This window comes from Carlito syrichta, unplaced genomic scaffold (assembly GCF_000164805.1).
Source record: "Carlito syrichta isolate Samal-C Ts95f unplaced genomic scaffold, Tarsius_syrichta-2.0.1 Scaffold307260, whole genome shotgun sequence".
NCBI lineage: Eukaryota > Metazoa > Chordata > Mammalia > Primates > Tarsiidae > Carlito > Carlito syrichta.
In genome coordinates this window covers 218,436-232,895 of record NW_007251356.1, presented here as the reverse complement: position 1 = coordinate 232,895, position 14,460 = coordinate 218,436, and the positions used below count along the sequence as shown (strand labels likewise).

The window sequence follows — 14,460 nt, the reverse complement described above, 5'->3', positions numbered from 1 at the left end:
ATGTATTACATATATCCCATAAAAGAACTAAATTATTGAATCCATTAGCAATCAATACACATGACAGAAAACCCAGCTGAGGTAAAGAGACAAAGAGTGAACCATGGCAGCCATGTTGCTAACCACAAGCAGCAGTCGGTTTTTCCACGTGGAGTCTGGGAGCAGGAGACTTAGCATCTCTTCTTTCTCTCCTCTCCAGTGAGCTATCTTGATCTTCAGCTACATTTTTTTTTGGCTTTGTGAGAAACCTTATCATCAAATACAATGGCTAGCAATGTTATCAACAAGACAGATCCTCACTCTGTGAATTCCTGTGTATTCATTGAGAATCTCAACACTCTTGTGGTCAAGAAGTCTGATAAGGAGGCGTTCTTTCAAAGCAGGGCAAAATTGTAAGCTGCCTTCATTCAATATGTTACTGAGAGAAATACCTGGGCTGCTGCAGCAGGAGAGAATGGCAGAATGATTGATTACTGGCCGGGTTTTAGATATTAATCTGGTTGCAGAGCCAAAAGTGAACTGAGGAAAAGTGAATGTGAAAGGATCTGCAGTGAAGATGTATAGCTCCTCTTTTGACTATCACCTTGAACAGGATTGCTATGCCAGGATGTATTGCTACCCAGCGCATGCTTCTCCTCCTATTACTACTCCCCAGTGTGTAGTGCCATCTGAACACCAGCGCGTATCAGGAACACCTCACAAAGAACCGAAAGGGGCTTCAATTCCAAGAGCAGACAGCAGGAATCCTCTTCCACGTCTGGAAAATTGAAAGAAGATGACCTTCATGAGGCCGTGAAGCAGAAATTGATCCAGATAAAACAAAAAGTAGATCATCTGCTGGAAAACCTGGACAAAGTTGGAAAGGAACACAGCAAACAAGAAGCAGAGACGAAGAATGATAAGTCTGAAGAGGAGCAGAGCAGCAGCTTCATGAATAAAAATGAGACTAGTGTGCAGAAGGAGTCTGAAGGGGCACAGACGACTCTGCTGAGGAGGCAACCTACTGGATGATAATGACAATGAAAATGGGGTATGGCCAGCTGGAGTTGATCAAGGATGATGAAAAAGAGGGTGAGGAAAGAGAAGATGACAGAGACAGTGCAAAGACGCGAATGTCTCTTAAGCACATAGTGAGGTTTAAAATTTTCATCCCCTTCTTTCTTTACCTATGCACTTGTCTGAGGTAAAAATTTTTTTACCAGATCTCTCCCCTGGTATCTTCAGCACTTGCTCATTGTTCTCCCCACCTTTGTCCTTCCCATGTTCATTAATTCATTTCCTTTGACACTCCTAGTTTGCTGTCTTACTCTTTAATTTTTGCTTTAAATTTTGATACCTCTTTATGATTTAACAATAAAAAGGTATGCAATTTTTAAGCAACTGTCTCCAAAATAACCTCTGGTTATGCAGGGAATACAGTTATTTTCATTCATACATGAGTTCAGCAGTTGCTTTCCTAACTGCAAAGGCAATCTCATTTAGTTGAGAAGTGCCTGAGAGCAGCTTTGAGTTAGAAATATGTGTGTACTCCACATAAATGTGGCGTGTTGGGGCAGCTCACCACAAAACAGGGTATTTTTGTGATTGAGAGTTGGCATGTTGAATGTATCCTCTAGAAAAATAATTAGTGTAATCGTTTTAAGATTTGTTTCCTAAAGTTGATACTGTGGGTCACTTTTGTGAACAGCCTGGTTTTGGGGATCTTTTTCCCCCCAAAATAAACAAGTCTTATCCTTATTTTTTTAATGTTTTGAGTCAGGGTCTCAATCTATTGTCCAGGCTGGAGTGCAGTGACACAATCATGGCACACTGCAGCCTCCAACTCCTGGGTTCAAGCAATTCTCATGTCAGCACATCCCCAGAAGCCTCCCCAGAAGCTAGGACAACAGTCTCACGTCACCTCATCTGGCTAATTTTCTTATTTTTTGTAGAGACAAGGTCCCACTATGTTGCCTAGGCTGGTCTCAAACTCCTGGGCTTAAGCAATCCTCCCACCTCTGCTTCTCAAAGTGCTGTGATAACAGGTGCAAGCCACCACATCTGGTATACAAGTCCTTACTAAACCAGGAAGGAAAAAAAGGTCAAATGGAACTGACTTTAACCATAAAGATATCTATGTCATCAAAGACTCAGTTTCTTTCCATCACTCCACTCTTCCTTGAATAATAATATGAAGTAATATAAGTTTATCCTCAGGGTCTAAATAGTGGCCTGCCTGGGAAGCTTTAGGGTTTCCCTGCAGTAAAGATAAAACCAACTTTACATGTTATATCTCATGTTAAAAAAAAAGAGAGAGAGAGAGAGAGATGTATCTTCTGTGTTTTTCTATGGAATTGAAATTTTTTCTGTAACCTTTCTTTTAACAAGATAGCTTAGTAGTATCATCTTAACGATCATTGTTCTGATCTCGTTATGCACCAGAAGAGACATGTTTCTTCTGGTGTGTAAAAGACGTAGGCTCAGTTCTGCAATCATATACTCCAAAGCCTTGATTATTAGACCATTTCTTCCTTCTCTAATGTTTAGCTCATCTTTGGAAGACTTTGGGAACATTCTGTCGTCTGTTCTCCATCAGAACTAACATAATTTACTAAAGAGGTGTTAGTAATATTAGATTTCAAAAAAGAAGGGTTTGCTATTTTAATTTCTATTCTCCCAAGATGCTTCTTTTCTCCTATATAAATTACCCACCTCAGTGGCCAGCTCTGCAATGCCAAGGGGTTGTGGGAGAGATTGTCCTTGTAACACCACATTTCCTCCAAAGAAATTGGCACCTATTGGCTTATTGTTGTATAACTTTTACTCTGAACACAAGGATCTGTCTCTTACTCCAAAGAAAATCAGATATGTTCACTTTTTATTAGTATAAAGATAGAGAAAGAGAAAATTTGACAAATCATTGTACAACTAGGTAAATTTTCACAAAGTGAACACACTTTGGTACCAGCACCCGAATCAAGATACAGAACATGATCACCAGCCCAAAAGTCTCCCCTCATGCACCCTCCCAGTCCTACTCACCAAGACTAATCAGTATTTTATCTTCTGACAGCATAGATTGTTTTTGCCTGCACTGACTTTATATGAATGGAGTCACACAGTGTCTATTCTTCTCTGGCAAGCTTCTTTAGCTCAGCATTATGTTGTTTAATGTAGTTATGGTTTCTTTCATTCTCAAGTAAGAAAGAAAAATAACTGATGACTATATCAGTTCACTTAGAGAAATAAACAGGATGAGTCTCTAAATGATATAAGCTTCTTCCAAAGATGTAGCACTAAGTTTGATTCTAGAGTGCCAGAAGTCTCCTAGGTAGTAAGATGGTAATAAATGCAGGCCGCTTCATTCAAAGTTGCTGAAAATATTTAGCATTTAACTTCTAAGGTATAGTGGGTTGGGGAAACAAATAGTTAGCATTTATTAAGTACAGCCAGAAACTGTAGTAAGTGCTTTACATGGATTATTTTCTTTAATCCTTACAATTGTATGATGCTTGATGTTTAGATGAAGAAATGGAGGCTTTAGATAGGTTATAAAATTTGTCTGAGCTCATGGATTATTACATGGTACAGCTTGGATATGAATCCAGAGAGAGTCCCTGGAGTCCATGTTCTTTGCCACTAAGCCATGCTTTTCTCTGAGACACTAGGTGACATAATAATACTTTCCCACTACTCAGTGGAATGTACAAATTTATCTTCACTACACTGCAGGTGCTACTTCACATCAGTAATAATAATAAAAGGGGAAATACATTAGATAAGTTTTCACTGCTTTAAAAATAGTGCCTGTAATTTCAAAGATATTTGATTAAATTAATCAACTTGTTAAAAAACTCACAGACTTGGTTTTTATCCTATAATGGACATTTCCTCTTTCTTCTTCTTCCTCTTTTTTTTTTTTTTTTTTTGTCAGAGTCTCACTCTGTTGCCCAGGCTGGCATGCAGTGGCAGGCTCTTCTGGGCTCAGGTGATCCTTCTGCTTCAGCCTTCCAAGTAGCTGGAACTATAGGCGCAAGCCACCATGCCCAGCTTATTTTTATTTTATTTATTGTAGGACAAGGTCTCACACCAAGTTGCCCAGGCTGGTCTCGAACCTTTGAGTTTAGGCAATCCTCTCGCCTCGGCCTCCCAAAATGCTGGGATTACAGGCTTGAGCCACCATGCCTGGCCTCTTCTTTCTCTTAGAGCCTCACAATTTTCATTTCAATATCTTCCCTCTCTCATTCATTGCATGGGTTTCATGAGTATACATTGCCCAGTTTAAACCAAACAACTCACTACATCACCGGGTCACAGTAATTAATTCAGGAGAAGGCACATAATCCAATTCAAGATAAATGAGATGTTTGTTGGAAACTTTTGGAAAGAAAGTAATCTTGCTCTCCTGCTGAAACTACTTGAACAGATAATTTTGATTTTCCTGATCAGTGGGATACGTGGACATGAGGTTTAGAAGAGCAACTGTTTTGCTACCATAAAAGAACTTAGCCTGAAGATGAAGCCAAGGTGTTGGGGAAAGGTAAATCACTCATGACCCTGATAAAACCATGCCTGAAGTCCCCCTCCCAACCTTTCCATTGAGCACATTACATAAAGTATCAAAACCACAATTTCATGACTATATGGTGAATCCACCTAGTTGTACCTCTCAACTTAACTGCCCTGCTGGAAAACTGATGCTTTCTATTTCTTCTGTAAAAACATATTTTCTAAGACCCTTGTTACACAGAACACTTGTGTCTAATACTCCTTTGCTTTATGCTCACATATTTCTATTCCCATTAGTTGAATTGTGTGGTCACCAAGTCAGTCAGTTGAATAAACTTGTTTATTCCATTTAAGCTTATTATTGTAAATATGGAATTCAAATAAGTATCATAAAAATCAATACAATGTAATTTTAAAATACAGTTTTTTTAAATAAAAACTAAACTAAATGTTTTAGAAGTGATATCTATCTCTTAGTCACTTTGGTAACTGCTGTCACAGAATTAAGTGTTGGCCAAGAGCTCCAAAAGACAGGTGAAAATATAATCCCGGCACTTTGGGAGGCCAAGGCAGGAGGATTGCTAGAGCCCAGGAGTTTGAGATCAGCCTGAGCAATATAGTGAGACCATAGCTCTACAAAAAATTGGCAGATTCTGGTGGCACAGGCCTGTAGTCCCAGCTACTTGGGAGGCCAATGTGGGAGAATCACTTGAGCCCAGAAACTTGAGACTGAAGAAAGCTATGACTGTGCCACCACACTCCAGCTCAGGTGACATAGGAAGACGCTCACCTCTAAAAAAAAGAAAAAAAGGGAAAAAAAATGGATGAAAAAACTGCAAAAACATAGAAGCTGATTCAATATCACTACTTGTTATTGATCTGTTCAGGGTTTTGATTTCTTCCTGATTCAAGGTTGGGGGGATTGTATGTTTTCAAGAATTTATCAGTTTCCTTTAGATTGTCTAATTTGTTTGCATAGCGGTGTTCATAATAATCTTGGATAACCTTTTATATTCCCATTATATAATGTCTCCATTTTTCTTTCTGATTGAGTTAACCTGAATCTTCTTTCTAAGTTTCTTAAATAATCTAGCTAGTGGTCTATCAGTTTTGTTTATCTTTTTCAAAGAACCAACTTTTTGTTTCATTGATCCTTTGTATTGATTTTTGGATTTCAATTTCATTTAGTTCTGCTCTGATCTTCGTTATTTCTTTTCATCTGGTAGCTTTGGGTTTTGTTCGTGTTTTTCTAGTTCCTTGAGGTGTGATGTTAGGCTGTCAATATGTGATATTTCAGTCTTATTAATGTAGGCCTTAAGAGCAATAATTTTGTCTAAGCACAGCTCTGGCTGTGTCCCAGAGGTTTTGATAACTTGTTTCATTGTTTTCATTCATTTTTGAGAATTTTAAAATTTTCATCTTGATTTCATTGTTGACCTAAGGATAATTCAGGAACATATTGCTTAACTTTCAGGTTTTTGCTTGTTTCCACAAGTTTTTCTTGGAGTTAATTTCTAGTTTTATCCCACTATGGTCTGAGAAGGTGCTTGATATTGTTGGGAGCCAGTCATGGAGGCCCACTGAGCATTAGGGATCAGGAAGGGCCGTTGACCCCGAGACCACTAGGATGCGTTCGGGAGCTATTTGACCCCACTTCCTCCCCCTTTCTACTCAGCACTAACCAGATTAAGCTCCTGTGAGCTCAAAACATAAAAACTCTGAGACCGGGATGAGCACAAGCTAACTTTAGAAGCTCATTGTTCCCATTCTTCCGCAAACTGCAGTTTTGGCTTTCACACAACTTATAATTCAAACTCGGGTCACATCTAAGAGCCTTAGTATTGGTCACAGGCTTCTGGGTCATGATCTTAGGATTTATTGAAGGAGTAAATTATAGAATATAGTTTTAGAAGAAAGCCATTTTGTTGAAAGAATGCGGCTGGGTTACTTGCAGGTAGCCCACTGTGAACTTTGGATTGGGCCACATTCCAAACATTCTGGGATGGGCCACTTTCATTTGTAAAGTAAATACTTAAGCGTCTATAGAATTGTTTAACTTGGCATAAATCAATCAGTTTAGGATGAAAAAGGTTTATAGAATATGTCAGTCACGGATTAGGTTATCCTTTGTTATGGGATTTTAAGATTATCATATGAAAAGGGTTTAAAGGCAATCATTTATTAAGTTTTCATGGATTAAGGTTTCTGGTGGGTGGGGGATGCCCCTCCCACATCTGACTTTGTGTATAAAAGACCCATTGTAATTCCCAATAACACACACATCACTTCTGCACTAGACCAGAGTCCAGTCTCTTTCTTTCTCTTTCTCTTTCTTTCTCTCTTTCTTCTTCCCCTCAATCGCCGACGCCATCTCCACCTTTGGGGTACCCTGAACCCAACTGGAGCTGGTCTCCAGCATGATATAATTTAGATTTTTTAATATATCAAGACTTGATCTGTGGTCTATTATAGCTATCTTGGAGAATGTTCCATGTACTAATGAGAAAAAATATATACTATTGTTTTGAGATAGAATGCTCTTTTGATGTCAGTTCCACTTGCTCTAGGATACAGTTTAAGGCTAATATTTCTTTGTTGACTTTCTGCCTTGATATTCTGTCTATTTCTGTCAGTGGAGTGTTGACATCTCCCACTATTATTATATTGCTGTCTATCTCTTTACTTAGGTCTAGTAGAATTTGTTTTTATTAAACTGGGGGCTCTGGTGTCAGGTGCATACATATTTAAAGCTGTTATGTCTTATCATTGGATCAATTATTTTATCATTATAAAGTAACTACATTTGTCTTTTTTTATTGCTGTTGATTTAAAGTCTATTTTATCTAATACAAGAACTCTGCTTGTTTATGGTTTCCATTTGCATGGAATATTTTACCCACCCCTTTACCTTGAGACTTTAGAAATCTTTGTGTGTCATCTCAAAAATCATCCATCATGACCAAGTAGGCTTCATCTCCAGGAGGCAAGGCTGGTTCAACATTCGCAAGACCATAAATGTAATTAAATATAACGATAGATGTAAAAACAAAACCCACATGATTATATCATTAGATGCAGAAAAAGCTTTTGATAAAATCCAGCACCCCTTCTTGATAAAAACCCTTGAACATCTAGGCATAGTAAGAACCATCTATAAGAAACCCACAGCTGGCATACTCCTAAACAGACAAAAATTGGAACCATTTCCCCTGAAAACTAGAACAAGACAAGGATGCCCACTCTCATCCCTCCTGTTCAACATAGTTTTAGAAGTCCTAGCAAGAGCAATCAGAGAAGAGAAGGCAATTGGGGTACCCAAATAGGAAAAGAGGAAGTCAAGTAATCTCTCTTTGCAAATGACATGATTGTACACCTTGAAAACCTAAGAGAATCTGCCAAAAGCCTCCTTGCACTGATAAAGGACTCTGGCAAAGTCTCAGGGTATAAAATAAATGTGCAAAAGACAATTGCATAATAAACAGAAACCCAAATAAAAAGCACAATTCCATTCACAATAGCCACCAAAAAAAACCCAAAATACCTTGGCATCTTCCTAACCAGAGATGTGAAAGACCTTTATGATGAAAACTACAAAACACTGCTCAAAGAAATCAAAGATGACACAAACAAGTGGAAAAATATTTCATGCTCATGGATTGGAAGAATCAACATTTTTAAGATGTCCATTTTACCTAAGGCAATCTACAGATTTAACCCAATACCCATCAAATTACCAGCAACATTCTTCTCAGACCTAGAAAAAACAATACAGGAATTCATATGGAAACATAAACAACCAAGAATAGCCAAAACAATCCTCAGCAAAACAAACAAACAAACAAAAAAACCAGAATGTATCACACTTCCAGGCTTTAAACTTTATTATAAAGCTACAATAATCAAAACAACCTGGTCTTGGTACAAAAATAGGCATATAGACCAATGGAATAGAATTGAGATTCCAAAGCAAAACCAACCAACTCATCTTCAACAAAGCCTTCACCACCCACTAATGGGGAGAGGAGAGTCTATTCAGTAAATGGTGCTGGGAAAACTGACTGACCACATGCAGAAGATTGAAACAGGACTCCTACCTATCCCCATACACAAAAATTAACTCTAAATGGATCAGAGACCTAAATGTAAAACCTCAAACTGTAAGAACCTTAGAAAATGCAGGAAACCCTCTTATGGAAGTTGGAACTTTCACCCAATTCCTGATAAAAATCTGAAGTGTCCAGTCATAAGAGATAAGATAGACAAGTGGGACCTCATTAAACTGACAAGTTTCTGCAAAGCCAAAGCAACCATCAAGAGAGCAGGGAGACAACCCACGGACAGGGAAAAAATATTTGCCAACTCCATATGTGACAAAGGCCTAACATCAGGGATCTACAAGGAACTCAAACATGCTGAAAAGAAAAAAACAAACAGCCCCATTACAAAGTGGGCAAAAGATATGAACAGATACTTCTCAAAAGAAGACATACGAGTGGCCAACAGATACATTAAGAAATGGTCAACCTCACTAGTCATTAAAGAGATGCAAATTAAAACTACACTGAGATACCACCTAACTCCAGTCAGAATGGCCATCATCAGTAACTCAAAAAATAACAGATGCTGGAGGGGATGTGGTGAAAAGGGAACACTTCTACACTGTTGGTGGGAGTGTAACTAATACAGCCTCTGTGGAAATCAGTGTGGCGATTCCTAAAAGTTATAAAAAAAATCAAACTTCCATATGACCCCACAATCCCCCTACTGGGAATATACCCGGAAGAACTCAAATCACTCTATAAAAAAGACACCTGCACAGGCAGCATTGTTCACAATAGCAAGAACATGGAACCAACCATGCTGCCCATCAAAAGAGGACTGGATAAAAAAAAATTTTGTACCTATACACAATAAAATATTATGCAGTCATAAAGAAGAACAAATCATAAACTTCGCAGCAACCTGGATGGAATTAGAGTTTATAATACTGAGTGATCTCTCACAGAAACAAAGAGTTGAGTATCACATGTTCTCACTCATAAGTGGACCTTGAACAACTACTGTAATATTATAAGAAAAGGATTGACAGTAGCAGGAAACTGTGGGGGGGGAGGGGTGTATGGGATTGACAGTAGTCAATATCTGCCTGGGGTAGGGGGACACATCTCATCAACAAGGGTACCTGCACAATGAATATTTGTATACCTCACCCTAAATTATACCCCACAATTTTAAAATTAAAATTTAAAAAGAAAAAAAAAGATGTCTTTGTGTGTTAAATGGATCTCTTGAAGGCAGCAGATGTTTGGATTGTATTTTTTTATCCATTCTGCCACTCTATATCTTTTTATTGGGTATCAAGACCATTTACCTTCAGGGTTAATAATGATATGTAAGGAACTATCCCACCGTACTGGCTGTTATCTGGTTGCTTTATTTCTCGATTGATTTTTATTCTGTTACTATTTCATTAACCCTGTGAGCTGTTTTATTTCTAGCTTTTTTCTACTGTTGCATTTAAATCTTTTAAGTATTCAAAACTCCTTTGAGTATTTCTTATAGAGGCAGTCTAGTGGTGACAAACTCTCTCAGCATTTGCTTGTCTGAGAAAGACTTAATTTCTTTTTCAAAGGTACGAAATCCTTGACTGACTGTTTCTGTTTGAGGAGTTTGAAGATGGAGTGCCTATTCCTTTAGGTCTACAGTGTTTCTTTTGGGAAATCGGGTGTGAGTCTGATAGGTTTACCTTTGTAAGTTATTTGATGCTTTTGTCTCATTGTTCTTAAAATTCTTTCCTTCACATTAACTTTGCATAGCCTGATGATTGTATGCTTTGGGGATGACTTTTTTGCAAATGGATCTTGTGGGGTGGGGGTTTGGGTTTCTTACATCTGAATATTTAAAACTCTGGCAAGATCAGGGAAGTTTTCCTCCATGATTTCTTCAAACAGGTTTTCCAAACCTGTTGTTATCACTTCCTCCTCAGGAACATCTATGATTCTTAGATTGGAAGTTTTACATAGTCCCATATTTCTTGGAGACCTGGTACCATTCTCTTGATTTTTTTCTTTTTCTAATTGTTGTCTGATTGGCTTAATTTGAAAGACTTGTATTCAAGTTCTGAGATTCTTTCTTCTACTTGTTCTAGCCTACTGCATTTTGTACTTCCCTAAATGATTCTTTCATTTCCAGAATTTCAGTTTGTTTTTCTTTATTTTAAAGTATATATCTCTTTGAAGAATTTTTCATTCATGTTCTGAATAGTTTTTTAAATTTCTTTATATTGGTTTTCAACTTTCTTCTGAATCTTATTGAGCAATGTTATAATCAACCTTTTGAATTCTATCTCTGGAATTTCAAGGATTTCATTTTAGCTATGGTCCACTGCTGAAGAATTAATGTGGTTTTTAGGGGGTGTTGATGAACTCTTGTTTTTTCATATTGTCAGAATTATTTTTCTGGTTCCTTCTCATTTGGGAAGACTATTTTTTCTTATTTGAGTTTGGTATTAGACTGACGTAGGCACTGCAGGGGTCCCTTGTGTATAAATAGCCTTTGTGTGGTGAGTTTCTCAATCCCCAGCCCTGATGGTCCTACACTGGGTACCTGCACAGGCACAAAGCATCCTAAGTGGCCAGGGTACTAGGATAGTGAAGTTAGCTGGGGTCTGTGATAAAACCTTCCCCAAATGTGAGGTATTATATCTGGTATGATGGACTATACTGTTGACCTCTGGTCAGGAGGTGGCACTTGCAGGAGAAAGAAGGCTATGGTGGTGGCTGTGGGCTTTCTGCTTGGTGTGTGTTGCTCCAAGGAAGTGTCTAGCTAGCCTAAATGCTGGGCAGGGCTGTGGGTATTACCCAAGTTCTCTGTTTTGAGTCTTTGAGGGGAGTGCAAGAGAAAGGCTCAAGCTCCTCAACTCTGTGCACTCTTGGCTACCCCAGTGGGGACTGCAAGGGAGTTCTGGTCACCGAGGTAATGCTTCTGCACTGAGTCCAGACGCTGCATATTATCTGTGCCACGATCCAGGCAAGAGTCTGTTTGTCTATATTTTCAAGAAGATCCCATTTAACTAATTTTTACTCTGAAGGGTAAGGCTATGTATCAATAACAACATTTATTCTATGTACAAACTGCTAAAATAGAATGCTTTTCTTTTATTGCTTTTATCGTCTATTTTATGTATTTATTTTTCCCAGTTGATTTAAATACATTAGTTAAATACTTGAGTTAAAAGCTAAATTTCTGGAGTAAATAATTTTCAAAGTAACAAAGGTAATATAGAACAGAATATGAAAGAAAGGCAATTTCCTTAGGTAAATGGTATAATTACTATTCTGCCAGAGACCAGCTCCAGCTGGGTTGAGGGTACCCCAAAGGTGGAGATGGCATTGGCAATTGAGGGGAAGAAGAGAGAAAGAGAGAGAGAGAAAGAAAGAGACTGGACTCCGGTCTAGTGCAGAAGTGACGTGTGTTATTGAGAATTACAATGGATCTTTTATACACAAAGTCAGATGTGGGAGGGGTGCCCCCACCCACCAGAAACCTTAATCCATGAAAACTTAATCAATGATTGCCTTTAAACCCTTTTCATATGATAATCTTAAAACCCCATAACAAAGGATAACTTAATCTGTGACTGACATATTCTATAAACCTTTTTCATCCTAAACTGATTGATTTATGCCAAGTTAAACAATTCTATAGAAGCTTAAGTATTTACTTTACAAATGAAAGTGGCCCATCCCAGAATGTTTGGAATGTGGCCCAGTCCAAAGTTCACAGTGAGCTACCTGCAAGTAACCCAGCCACATTCTTTCAACAAAATGGCTGTCTTCTAAAACTATATTCTACAATTTACTCCTTCAATAAATCCTAAGATCATGACCCAGAAGCCTGTGACCAATACTAAGGCTCTTAGATGTGACATGAGTTTGAATTATAAGTTGTGTGAAAGTCAAAACTGCAGTTTGCGGAAGAATGGGAGCAATGAGCTTCTAAAGTTAGCCTGTGCTCGTCCCGGTCTCAGAGTTTTTATGTTTTGAGCTCACAGGAGCTTAATCTGGTTAGTGCTGAGTAGAAAGGGGGAGGAAATGGGGTCAATAGCTCCCGAACGCATCCTAGTGGTCTCGGCGTCAATGGCCCTTCCTGATCCCTAATGCTCAGTGGGCCTCCGTGGCCGGCTCCCAATATCTCCCCCTTTTGTATTTTTTAGCACGAAACCATGAAACTCCATATTGCTCTTCTTTAGCACTCTGAAGATGATTGGGAGTAAACACAGCAACAAAAGAATCACTGCTCTGCAAATTCCCACATTGTTGAGTATAGACATTAATGACTTTTGATTAGCAAATGATGCCTGAATTTTTTGATGTAATTTAGTAAGGTCTATACTCAGGTCTGAATGGTTCCAAATTCCAAGTTACTTTGTCCCAGGTATGGACAGATTTAAACTCAGAGTGACACTGGAGAGCCAATTTCTTTTTTAAGGTCACAAGTTCTTGCCCTACTGCTAAAACTCCTTCCTCCAAAGCACTAAACTTACTTTCCAACTTCTAGTCTATGATTTCCGGAATAGCTATGGCAATAGAAACATTTTTAGACAGCCGATCAGCAAACGTAGTTGTATGAACTTCCCTAGATAATGCTACAGCTCAAAAGTAGCTATTAAAGCTGTAATTCCTAAAATTAAAAGTAGCCAAAAATCTTTTCTGTCTTTCTAAAAGAACATTAGCCTCATACAATATCTGTAAACCATATGCATCATACCAAGAAGATGACAATTATACAAGAATCATGAAATAAGATGGCTGCTCAAGAATAACAAAACCTTCATAAAAGGCATTAAACAATTAATTAAAAATACACCCAGTACAAGACACCTTATAAACATTGCTATGATACTCAATTTTAACAACTTAGTACTTATTTCATACTAAAAACACATAAGAGAACTGCAAGCATCACTAATGTGGTACTGCTAAGTTTGTCCAACAGGCCTAGACAGGCTGACTGGTTGAAGGGCTGTGAGGGCTTTCCACAAATGAGGTTGAATGGCTTGTCTGGTACCCATTCATTGGAGTGCCTTCTAGTTGCAGCAAGTGTAGAGCCATTAAAACCCCAGTCACTAATATATAGTCTTTCACCAGGTACAGTATAGTCCACCTTAGAGTTATAAGCAGTCTCTCCATTTCAGGAAGCCAATATCTCGCTGGATGAGTGGCCAGTCCTTTTCCATATCATTGAAGGGGCAAGCAGGTACACTGAGAGGTGGTGTCCGTTAAACACAATTGAACAGTTAGGGTCATAGCTGTGATTGAGCAAAGACATACTAGGATACAGGCCAACACCCACTTCCTGCATCTCTGCAGTACAGATGGTGAAAGAGTTGCAGATCACCTTGGCCTGGGTTTGGTATCAGATACAGTCACACTTAAAGCAGTATTGGTCCCTCAGCTGCTTCCAGCACTCCTCACTTGTCATCAGCATATCCAAGTAGCAGATGGTGAGCTCTTCTCCCACCTCGATGTCTCGGACTACACGCAGTAAGTTTATCTTATGTTTTTGGTCCTGCATTCTTTTCTCCTCCCAGTTGTTAAAGACTTTACAGGCTGTGTCCAATAGTTATATTTGAGGGACTTGTGGGCCCTTTTCTAATTCTTGGAGTTTGCGCCAGTGCTGACTGAGAGATAAAATACATCCAAAAGAACTTGTCCTTCCAGTCTAGTCTGCTTATTAACACCTATTTTGTAGTTAGCTAACAGGATTCACTTATATGATTCCTTTACTTCCATCTGGGAAAGTTGAACTTGAGAGAAATTTATCATAAGAAGACAACAAAGAAGAATTTTTAACATCCTTTTGTCCAAGACACCCCCTTGAGAAGAGACATGTGGAGGGGGGATGAGAAGTCTGGAGGTTGGGGTTAGGTGCCATGGCCTTTGGCACCCACCCCTTCTCCAAAGGTAAAAG

At 38.6% G+C, this 14,460-nt stretch overlaps 1 pseudogene; it reads left to right on the top strand.

The window, feature by feature from the left end:
• Positions 1-249: 249 nt before the first annotated feature.
• LOC103266657 lies at positions 250-1,187 on the top strand (annotated as a pseudogene).
• The last annotated feature ends 13,273 nt before the right edge of the window (positions 1,188-14,460 follow it).